Source organism: Palaemon carinicauda, chromosome 37 (assembly GCF_036898095.1).
Source record: "Palaemon carinicauda isolate YSFRI2023 chromosome 37, ASM3689809v2, whole genome shotgun sequence".
Taxonomy (NCBI): Eukaryota; Metazoa; Arthropoda; class Malacostraca; order Decapoda; family Palaemonidae; genus Palaemon; species Palaemon carinicauda.
This window is the reverse complement of record NC_090761.1, coordinates 50,544,522-50,556,659: the sequence shown is the minus strand read 5'-3', so window position 1 is coordinate 50,556,659 and position 12,138 is coordinate 50,544,522. Positions and strand designations below refer to the sequence as shown.

At 39.8% G+C, this 12,138-nt stretch overlaps 1 protein-coding gene across 2 annotated transcripts in view; it reads right to left on the bottom strand.

Annotated features, from left to right (window-relative positions):
• Positions 1 to 12,138, bottom strand: part of LOC137629654 (uncharacterized) — a 190,050-nt gene that overhangs the window by 24,914 nt on the left and 152,998 nt on the right. The window contains exon 1 of one of the 2 annotated variants that reach the window (XR_011041569.1): positions 11,356 to 11,374. The gene's annotated coding sequence lies outside the window, so the exon portion shown is untranslated. Of the gene's footprint in view, positions 1 to 11,355; positions 11,648 to 12,138 lie in introns of those variants that run through there. The other variant, XM_068361188.1, reaches the window with a different exon arrangement.

The following is a 12,138-nucleotide window of genomic DNA, read 5'->3' as shown; positions in this document are numbered from 1 at the left end:
TCCATGCTTTCTCTCTTTTACCACTAGTATCCTAGGTCCCAACTGCCAGCAGCCATGAGGCCACCGGCAGCCGGCTGGACTGCCGACAGATTATACTGTCGCCGGCTGGTATAGGTTGCCGACCGTCGGCGACCCACTGGCAGCCGGCGACCCATCGGCTACCTGTCGGCAGGTACTGCTGGCAGCCGGTCGAACAACTGTCTGACGACATATCTCTAGCCACCAGCTAACGGAGACTGCTGGATGTCGGCGGCCTCCCCATGGCCAGCGACCTACAACAGCTGGCGGTCTGCCGCCCATTACCACTAGAAGGCAGTACACCTACCTTAAACCCAGGAACTAACATGCCCGCGTATGGCGGCAGGTACTACAGTATATGACTGTACAGTGGTCAGTATAATAGAGATATAGATCATACTGCAATCAGAAAACCACGGTATAGTTTGTACGGTAGCCCATACATTTTCTAACTTACACTGTTTCATGGGCAGCCTATTGTGAGGCCACTTGATATAAAGAAAGTGAGTTCTTTAATTTACAGTGATCACTACATTCAATCCCCAATATTGAATTCCAGAAGACTGTTAGGTTACACCTCTATATATCCTGAAGGATAAAGATCATCTAATAATATTCCTATCTTGGGAAATACCCCGGAATTCAGTTTTTGAGGGAGGTCATAGCAATTGGCTGAACAGGAAATGCGTACGTGTCTTTCCTTCTTCCTTTCTAGCTTACCTATCCTAAGCTAAATATATGCATGCCATTGTATTATGAATTTTGAGATAATTCACTGAATACTCATCTGCCTTTCCTTTCTTTACAGGAGGACCAGCCCAAGTGCGGAAATCACTTCTGTAACGTCCGTACCAAGAACTTCTGCGGCCATGGTCTGTGCAGGACGCACGCGCGCTGCGCAGCGACGTCGGTTCTCTGTAGTATTGGGATCCCCAGGTATGTGAAGTTTGTTCAAATCTGGCTACCGAGGCTTTTGATGACCAAAAGTCTACCGAGTCAAGGGATGCAGCAAGGGAGAAGCTGCGTAAATGGGTCAGGGGTTTTCAGAAGAATACCACAGGGCCATACCTTCCTAATGAAAAGATGAGGGCCTGTCTTTTCCCTAGGGCATCTTCTGATGCAGTAATCCCGCAACCTCACACCGAGATCCCCCTCGTCCAGATTCCGATAGAATCTGATGTATCGGATGCCATGAAGGACATCCAGCTAGAAGACAACATGTCAGTCGTTTCAGAAAACACTGAACGTAGCCTTCTTGCCGAAGATCAGGAGCAAGAGTCTGTATTGGCACCTGAGACTGACGACGAAGGAACCGAAATAGTTTTGGTTTCATCGGCTCCGGTGGCAGAGCCCGTCCCCTCGACCTCCTCTGCCCCTCAATTGGCAGACAAAGTCACACGTTAAATTCTATCCTTTCTATGTTCCACGATTTGAAGCAGCAGTCAACCGAGAAGGAAGCTGCGCTACGGTCGAAGATGCACCAACACGTAGCTTTTCGTGTAGCTCCAAAGAAGCTAAATGTTAAGGACCTTCCCCCTTTCTTGGACGTCAACCCGTGGAGGCATGCTGAGCACATGCCCATGTCAGGAGGCAAGATCTTGCTCTCCGACAAGCTGGGCATAGTCCCAGTCGAAGATGTGGAATTCTGGCCCAGTAAAGGGGCCTACCCAGACTGCTACGTTCGTCTGAGGACGGAACCTCCTTCGAAAGAGGTCATAATCCTTGACCTCCCCAAAGCTCAGACCTTGTTTACCAGCACGTTGAAGGAGATGGCCTTCACTAGCTCCAAAGTACCGGCTCTGAGTAAGAAGCACCCATCCTTCATTGCTGCTTCCCGTGCCTTCCCCTTTGTGGGAAAAGGGTTTAAGGCGGCCTTAAAGGCAGTCGAGGCGGGAAAACCTTGCCCCACACTCTAAGAGTGTAGGCCGTTCTCCCTTGCCTTACCATCAGACGATGCTGACTGGAAGGACGTTTTAAGTACCTTCTCAGTCGGGAAGATGGAGGCTGACATTGCCGGACGTCAGTTCGGTGAAGACCTCCCTAAGTTGTCAAGACACTCACCTGCGTCGGGAGCAGGAAACTAAAGACAGACTTGCCGCCTCAATGTCTCTTCAAACCGGACTGGAGTCTATGGCAAGCGTCTATACATCTCCAGATATGTACATGGTCTTTGCCAAGGCTCACTTGGCAACAGTGACAAAGAACCTGTACAACTTCATCAAAGCCAGACAGGCTTGTAGTGTGTTCGTGTTCGCCTCTGCTGCAGTGAGACACGAACCAAGGAAGTTAATATCCTGCAATATCTGAGGTAAAGACCTCTTGCCAAGTGAAGTGGTCAAAGAGGTCGTCGACAAAGCTGCCACGGAGAATAGAAATCTTCTCCAAAAGTGGGTCTTGTCAACAAAGAGAAAGTCTTTGCCAGATGAGGGTCCCCAACCTAAAAGAAAGACTAAGAGGCCAAGAGCACCCTCTCGCCCAACTAGACAACTTCCCGTGGCCACGGTGTCCCAGACGGTGGCACAACCACCCACTACGTACCAATTGGTACCCCCAGCAACTAGCGACACAGTCGCCCGTATTTACCCCGGCCTTTGAAAGGCAATCCACGACCTTTCGGCTGAAATCTAGAGGTTCCTTTCGAGGCTCCTCTAGATGCCCCTCAAGAGGCAGGGGCAACAGAGGTGGACGTGGCCAAGGAGGCAAGTCCTCCAACCAGCACTCCAAGCGAGATGCTTCCGCTAGGAGGGAGACACTTTCTTTCCAGGATCGCTGGACCTTCGACCACTGGGCCCACAGCCTGATCAAAAACGGACTAGGTTGGAGCTGGAACACAACTCCACCGACTTCCCCTCAATTCTTCCAACACAACCCCCATTCTGGAAGAATATGTCCAAGAACTCTTAGACTAGGAGAGTAAAGTCCATCAAGTTCCTGGGAAGGCTGTTGTGTGTTCCGAAGAAAGACACTGAAAAACACTAATTCTGGATGCTTACTCTTCAACATATAAGGACACTACTGCCCAAGCAAGCATACACAGTCTCCATAGACATGGCAGACTCATATTGGCATGTCCCAATCAATCGACAAGTTTCCTCCTACCTAGGATTCGAGCTGCAAAAGAGAATACCTCTTCAGAGCCATGCCGTTCGGACTAAACATAGCCCCAAGGGTATTCACAAAGCTTGCAAACGCAGTCATTCGTCAACTACGCCTACAGGGAGTTCAGGCGATTGCCTACCTGGAGGACCGACTGGTGTGGGCAGCATCCGAAGCAGAATGCACGCAAGCCTCCAAGGAAGTGATCCATTTCCTGGAACATCTAGGATTCAAGATCAACTTGGAAAAGACTCGACTATCACCAGCTCAAAAGTTCCAATGGCTTGGCGTTCATTGGAACTTACAGTTACACCGCCTCTCCCTTCCATCAAAGAGGAGGAGAGAGAGAGAGAGAGAGCAGGATCAGTCAAGAGACTTCTACGATCCGACCGGATATCAAGACGGCAACAAGAGTACTGGGCTCCCTCCAGTTTGCCTCAGTGACAGACCCAGTGCTGAGAGCACAATTAAAAGATGCATCAGGAGTCTGGAGAAGATACGCATCAAATTGGAGATCTAACAAGACTGATACCAACTCCTCTGCGATCACTTCTCAAGCCATGGTCGGAAGCCAAGCACCTAAAGAAAAAGGTACCCTAACAACCATCTCCAGCCTCGGTCACCGTTCACACTGATGCCTCAAAGGAAGGATGGGGAGGCCACTCTCACCAACGGGAAGTCCAAGGAACCTGGTCCTCCCTCTTTAAGACCTTCCACATCAACATTCTGGAAGCCATGGCAGTTTTTCTATCGATGAAGAAACTGAAGCTTCGCTGCTCGATCCACATCCGACTTGTCCTGGACAGCGAAGTGATAATGAGATGTCTAAACCGGCAAGATTTGAGATCGCCCCAAATCAACCAAGTGATGTTGGTCATCTTCTGCCTGGCGGAAAAGAAGAGATGGCAATTATCAGCAGTTCACCTTCAAGGTTTCCGCAACGTGACGGCGGACGCTCTATCCAGGCTCACCCCGACTAGAGTCAGAATGATCCCTAGACGCAAGATCATTCTCCATCTTACGCAAAGTCCCAGGACTGCAGATAGACCTCTTCGCAACGAGTGACAACAAGAAGCTACCCCGGTACATAGCCCCGCACGAGGATCCTCTAGCGGAAGCAGTAGACGCGATGTCCGTAGATTAGAACAGATGGTCCAAGATTTACCTGTTCCCTCCAACCAACCTCCTGCTAAAGGTCCTCAACAAACAGATCCTTTCAGGGAACAGCAGCGATAGCGACTCACAAGTGGCCCAACAGCATCTGGTTCCCTCTGATAACGGAACTGCGACAGAGAGAGAGAGAGAGAGAGAGAGAGAGAGAGAGAGAGAGAGAGAGAGAGAGAGAGAGATCCTGTGTAAATTTAGGCAGGTAAACTGAAAGTGTCAAAGATACATTGGTTACACAGAATTATCAACAACAATTAAATATATTATCTATACGTAGTATAGACGCCCAGTTATCTTCATTAAGAGTATCCGATACACTTTCTTTTTATATTCTCATGCCTTCTTTCTATGGACTTTGTTCTAGCTTTGCAATTTACTTTGAATATTTTGTTTTAGGTTTGGCACATTTTTATCTCCAAAATATAAGATACTTTTGCTTGAGTGTCATACCTGATGAAAATATCTATTTGTGTTTCATAGTCTTTGTAAGGATTTATCAAAACAAATAGATGATAATTTTGAGTCATGAATGTTATACTGATAACGATACACAAGAATGCCAGGATTATAGAGATTTATTTCTCCACATCTTTTATATTAAAAATATGTAACATTTTTTTATTTGTATAACGAGGACTTCCTTCCATGTTCTTGGTAGGGCGACAGACTCCTTAATGACTGACTGTTTTGGTTGAGCCGTCTTTATGGAGAGAGACGCTGTTTGACATATTCATACCCTGAGGTCAGCTTAACGCCTGAGAAGGATGTGGCAGCGCTGTAAAATTTTTCTGCCACGTTTAAGAAGAAACGTGTAATTTTATTGTTATTAAAAGTAAAGAAATTACGAGGGCATTTAATAATCGCGAATATTTATTATTCATTAATTATATTTACATTTTTTTAACTTATGCTGCCTCCATACACCATACAACGTGATGGTAATATTTGATATGGCATTACCGCTCCCGGCCCAAACCCAGCCTTGTTTGCCTTAAAGGATCCGATAGAGTATAGAAGACAATAAGAGTCTTCCTGGAAGAAATGGGTTGCCTTTGTCAAAGCAAAGAAAGCAAAAGATAGGCAGATTTCTGTTTATCATTCTTTATTCATCTCCATGAGCAAGGGTTAGCAGCCAACAAGATCTCTACGTGTAAATCTGCCTTGACTAGACCCTTGCTATAAGCCTTCTAGGTGGAATTCTCTAACAAAATCTTCAATAAGATCCCTAAGGCCTGCGTTCGGCTTAGGCCCGCAGCACCTCCGAAGCCCATTTCTTGGTCCTTGGATAAGGTGCTTCATTTAGCCTCGACCCTGAACAATGAAGACTGCTCTTTAAAGGATTTGACCCAAAAAGTTCAATTATTTGCACTAGCCTCAGGAGCCAGAGTTAGCGAAATAGTGGCCCTTTCGAGGGAAGAGGGCCACATTCAGTTCACAGTGTGTGGAGAACTGAATCTCTTTCCTGACCCAACGTTTCACGCTAAGAATAAGCTGCCCACCAAAGGTGAGGTCCCTGGAGAATCTGCCCCCTGAAGGAAGATGCATCTATGTTCAGTAGAGTGCCTAAAGGTCTATCTTCGTAGAATTTCAGACTTTAGGGGAGGACAGCTTTTTAGGGGAGAAAGCTCAGGTTCGACATTGTCATTGAAACAATTAAGGGCGAAGATCACTTATTTCATTCACAGAGCGGATCCAGTCAGCACACCCGCAGGTCATGATCCGAGAAAAATTGCTTCGTCTCAACTTCTCAGAACATGAATTTTGAAAGTCTTAGCTCGTATACTGGATGGAAGACGTCCAGGGTTTTCTTCAAACTACGCGAAGCAAGTGCAAGAAATCAAGCATTTCATGGTGGCAGCAGGTAGTGTACTAAACCTGCTGCTTGAATACTGCGAGGAACGGTGCACTAATCGGGACTTTTAGTGAAGGGTGTACATGATCCCTCCCTACGGAGTGACATGTTTAGTGAAGTATCACTGTAGTGACTATGGACTGTTCCGAGTATAAAGGTGAAAGAAGCAGAAAAGACTTACACATGTGCCATGCGTATAACTACTTAAGTGTTTATAAACTGTAACAACAGAAATAAGGAAACTTGAAATATTACAATATTTCCTGTTAAAGTGGCTTCACGCTACTTTTCAGGTGAAACAAATATTTCTGTTATTACCATTTTAATTATGCTTTCCACTATATTTCCAATTTTTGTTTAATATTATATTATAAAATGCACTTTAACCTTGTTATCTATTGTTTATCAATAAATACATATCTGAATTTTGCGTCTTCGCCCCCAAAATCCTAAATAAATAAAAGTGCCAGAGCGATTCGTTTTATCCTCTTATATTGAAAATATATCCTGAACAAGATACAATATCTGTTCTAGAACTAGCAAACCTCATAATTATGTGCCTTTATCAGGTTTCAGTCCCTGGTTACGACTGATTTCATATACCTGATTGTATTACTGACTAGTACAATTTTCCTACAGATGAAAACCTGTCTACCTTGCTTACAACACAAAAGTAGACCGGGGGAGGTGCCGTAGTCAATACATACATTTGTTCCTTTCGGAATAAACTTTTACAAAGTATATGATGAGACCAATATACCTATTTATTGGCTAGATTGTTCATATGAACTTACAATCCGAGTTTTTCCTAGTCTACCATGACTCTTCCCTGTACGGGGCAGGAAGCACTGACAGTCCATGATCAGCTGAAGTGGTGTATGACAGTAACACGTGTGTCTAGATCTAGACCAAGGAAAATTTATCTTTCAGTTATTGGCACTGATGGGAAATCCACAGATACATTAATGCTCTGGTAAACTTCCATCAGGACGATATGGCCTGAGCCCAAAATACGGATTTTGAGCGAAGCAAAAAATCTATTTTTGGGTGAGGTAGCCATGTCGTCCTGATGGACCCACCCTCCTTTTATAAAGGCTGAATGAATCCCTCCCAAAAGTACTGTATCTATAGCACCTACCTAACGCTACAAGGAATAATAAGATGGTGCCCGGATGTGACGTCATACAGGTACTCAACGGGAGGAGATAGAGCGTGCCTTAATAATGGCTCTCCTCCAATTCTAGCCACTTTCCCCTCTCGAAGCGTAAACGCTATTAGGGGTGTAGATAGTTATGTGGGGTGTCAAGAATACGTCCTCCGATATTATGCGATATCCCTAAAGGCGAAAGTCAGGGGTATTCGCACCAGGAGTTAGAATACTGGATACCTTAGGTAAAATTCTCTGGGATATATCACTGTAGTTAAATATAACCTAGGAAGCTACTATAAAGGAACTTCCATTAGGACGACATGGCTACCTCACCCAAAAATAGAATTTTCGCTTCGCTCAAAATCTGTTTATTCATCTTTACTTTCTTCAGGGAAATCATTTGTTGGGGCATAGCAAACTATAATACTCATATTGCACTGCTTTGATTTGAACTTTGCTAGTGACTACCGTGACAATCTACTAATTACTGCTCTCCACTCAGTTAATGCCTTTTCTGCTCTTGGTGTAATCATTCCTACCCATTCTCTTCCAGCTCCATTGGATCTTCCCGAGTAAATATGTATATTCCCCTGGTCTAAAGTTTCCTTACCAATCCCCTACAACGCGTTTCACTTAGGGCTAAGATATCCAAACTATTTCATAAATTCACTCTCCACTTGCTGTAACTTCCTAATCTGATTCATGGTTCTAACATTCCAATTAACTATTTCAATTTATCTTTAGTATTTATAAACCGGGGAGATTCTTAGCACCCCGCTAAGCCCGGGACTGGGGGCCATTCTTTCATTTTCTCTATCCATGACTGACTAAATCCATAGAGGATTCATTGGCTAGATAAATCCCAGTTCCTTGTGATGCGCAGTGCCTATCTAACCAAGGCAAGTGACCCCTGCCAGTCCATACTAATTCTAGTAAGATCAACCGCTAGGCATCAGGAGTAGAAGACGAAGAGACCGTTTGTCCATCGCCTTAAACCCATCCGTCACCCTGCTGCCAGCGACTCCATCAACATTTAAGGGGACATTTACTCCACACCCGAAACTCTTACTCCAAGTTGCTCATCCGCTTGTACGAGTATAACTGTCGGCAAACATAAGATGCCGCCTAGCTAGCTCGGTAATTTGCCATTTTTTTTAATCATAAGACTAAAAAAATGCTCAAGCTTAAACGATAATGTTGACACTTGTAATATAAGATCTAAAACTACCTTGTTTAACATACTTTAAAAACTAATGTCTGTACTTTAATCTTAAAGGATTACCCATGAGCATAATTTCTCACACCTAAAAAATATAAAACTTGACAACTTAATTCAAAAGCCTACCTCAAAGACTGCCTGAACTTGAATATTTGCAAAAGCCTACCTCGTTCTAAATTTGTAAAATTAAAAAGGCCTACCTCAATGACTAATCAAACTCGCTAAAGCCTACCCCAATACAGAAACTTGAAATTCACAAAAATTACCTCAGACTGACTAAACTTCAAAATTAAAAATAAACCTACCTTTCATGAAAAACTAACCAAGACAAAACTCACTAAAGTCTACTAGAACATTGAAAACTCAAAAGCCTACCTTATATGAAAAACCAACAAAGACTATTCACAAAAGCCTACCCTAAAACATTATATACCCACTAAAGCTTAGAATTCATAAAATCCTACCACAAAAACCCAACAAAATTCACAAAAGTATACCTAAAATATATTCAAAACAAACTATAACTAAAAATTCAAACTAGACTACCTCAAATTGAAAACAAACTCCCTCTAACATTAAAGACTAGGAAACTGAAATTCACAAAAGCCTACCTCGAAAAAATTAAAAACTAATTTACTAAAATTCAAAAAAGCCTACTTCAAACAACTTAAAAATTAACTAACAACTACTTCAAACAACTTAAAAATTAACTAACAATCTTTCTAAAATTCACAAAAGCCTAACTCAGACAAAAAAAATAAACTTTTTAAATTCACGAAAGCCTACCTCATACACTAAAAATAACTAAAATTCAAAAGAGCCAACCTAAGACAAAAATAAAATAAAATAAAAACTAAAGCTTTCTAAGATTCACAAAATCCTACCTCAGACAAAAAAAAAAAAACTAAAGCTTTCTAAAATTCACAAAAGCCTACCTCAGACAAAAAAAAAAATAAAAAATAAAGCTTTCTAAAGTTCACAAAAGCCTACCTCAGACAAAAAATAAAAACTAAAACTTTCTAAAATTCACAAAAGCCTACCTCAGACAAAATAAAAACTAAAGCTTTCTAAAGTTCACAAAAGCCTACCTCAGACCAAAAAATAAAAAATAAAAACTAAAACTTCCTAAAATTCACAAAAGCCTTCCTCAGACAAAAAAAAAAAAAAAAAACTAAAGCTTTCTAAAATTCACAAAAGGCTACCTCAGACAAAAAAAAAATGAAATTCACAAAAGCCTACCTCAGATAAAAAAAAATAAAAACTAAAGCTTTCTATAATTCATAAAAACCTACCTCACAAAAAATAAAAACCAAAATAGAAGCCTACCTCAATAAAAAAAAAACTTAAATTCACAAAAGCCTACCTCAAAAAATAAAAACCAAAATAGAAGCCTACCTCAAAAAAAAAAATCTAAAATTCACAAAAGCCTACCTCAGACAAAAAAAGAAAAAAAAACTAAAGCTTTCTAAAATTCACAAAAGCCTACCTCGGGCTAAAAAAAATATAAACTTTCTAAAATTCACAAAAAGCCTACCTCAGACAAAAACAAAAAACTAAAGCTTTCTAAAATTCACAAAAGGCTACCTCAGACAAAAAAATTAAAAAAACTAAAATTCACAAAAGCCTACCTCGAACAAAAAAAAAATTAAAACAAACTTTCTAAAATTTGCAAAAGCCTACCTCAGACAAAAAAAAAAACTTACTAAAATTCACAAAAGCCTAACTCTGACAAAAAAAAAAGAAAAACTAAAGCTTTCTAAAAATCACAAAAGCCTACCTCGGACAAAAAATAATATAAAACACTAAATTTCACAAAAAGCCTACCTCAGAAAAAAAACTAAGCTTTCTAAAATTCACAAAAGGCTACCTCAGACAAAAAATAAAAATTCTAAAATTCACAAAAGCCTACCTCAGACAAAAAAATATATATATATAAAACTCAAATTCACAAAAGCCTACCTCAGACAAAAAAATATATATATATAAAACTCAAATTCACAAAAGCCTACCTCTGACATGAAAAGAAAAAGAAAAAAAAACTAAAACTTTCTAAAATTCACAAAGCCTACCTTGGACAAAAAAATAAAACTTAAAATTTACTATAGCCTACCTCAGACAAAAAAGAAAAAAAAAACTAAATTTCGAAAATTCACAATAGCCTACCTCGGTCAAAAAAAAAAAATAAAAAAAAAAGAATAAAAACTTTCTAAAAATCACAAAACCCTACCTCAGACAAAAAATAAAAACCAAAACTTACTAAAATTCACAAAAGCCTACCTCAGACAAAAAACAAAAATAAATAAAAACTAACAATTTCTAAAAATCACAAAAGCATACCTCAAATTAAAAAAATAAAAACAAGCAAACTAAAATTCACAAAAGCCTTCCTCATACAAATTAAAAAAATAACTAACAAACTTGCTAAAATTCACAAGTGTCTACCTTAGACAAATTAAAAATGAAAACTATACTTTCTAAAGTTCACAAAAGCCTACCTCAGACAAATTAAAATAAAAACTAACAAACTTAATAAAATCCACAAAAACCTACCTCAAACAAATTTAAAAAATTAAATTTTCTAGAATTCACAAAAACTTACCTCGTTAAAACAAAAAATTCTCAAGTTGACTAAAACCAACATAAAACAAACCTAAAATTCACTAAATCATACCCAATACATTAAAAAGGGTAAAGTTAACAAAAGGCTATCTCAAATAAAAAAAAAAACTATAAAATACCAAAAAAAAAAACATACTTGATATTCACAAAACACCAACTCGAACATATTAGGAGCTAACTTTGCATGCACAAATACCTTGGAAAAATTAAACTTCAAACTCAGCAAAAGCCTACCTCAAACAAAACGCTCCGGCTTCTCTCTAAGCCACGGGATTAGAGCAAAAATCACCTGACAATACACTTCAAACCGTTTATGAATTTATTCCCCAAATATAAAGACACAACTCTACAAAATACATACCTTCCAAATAGAACACAGAATCAAGAGCTCCAAATCGCAACCAAACCCAGCAGAAGCCAACCTGACGGCCGAAAACCGGGCTTGAAAAGTCAGTTTTTATTTCCTTTCCCCGACCAGTGCTCAGCCAATCACAAACGTCCGAGTGGGATAACGATTCTTGATTGGCTGAGGGAAAACCAAGTACGGGTAACTACTATAATTACACTGCCAGCAGTTATACTGTAAGGACAACAGTTTCAAATCGTTATACAGTTACGTCCGATTGAATAAAATTTATCATCGCCGAGATGAATATTGTAATATGAGGATATAAACCTTTTCAGCAGAATTTATCTTGGTTCTTATTAACCTTATCGATTTGATTACAAAATTATACATTCACATTATTATTTGAAAAAAAAAAATTTCATACAATAATTCAATATAATAATCTTATTAAGCGACAAGTGTTTTATTTGAATAAAGTACTTATTGAGATGGGTGCTGTAGATATAAGGTTTATACAACATTATATATATATATATATATATATATATATATATATATATATATATATATATATATATATATATATATATATATATATATATATATATATATATATATATATATATATAAAGTAGGCAACTTATAAAAACATGAGTGGATAGAATTTG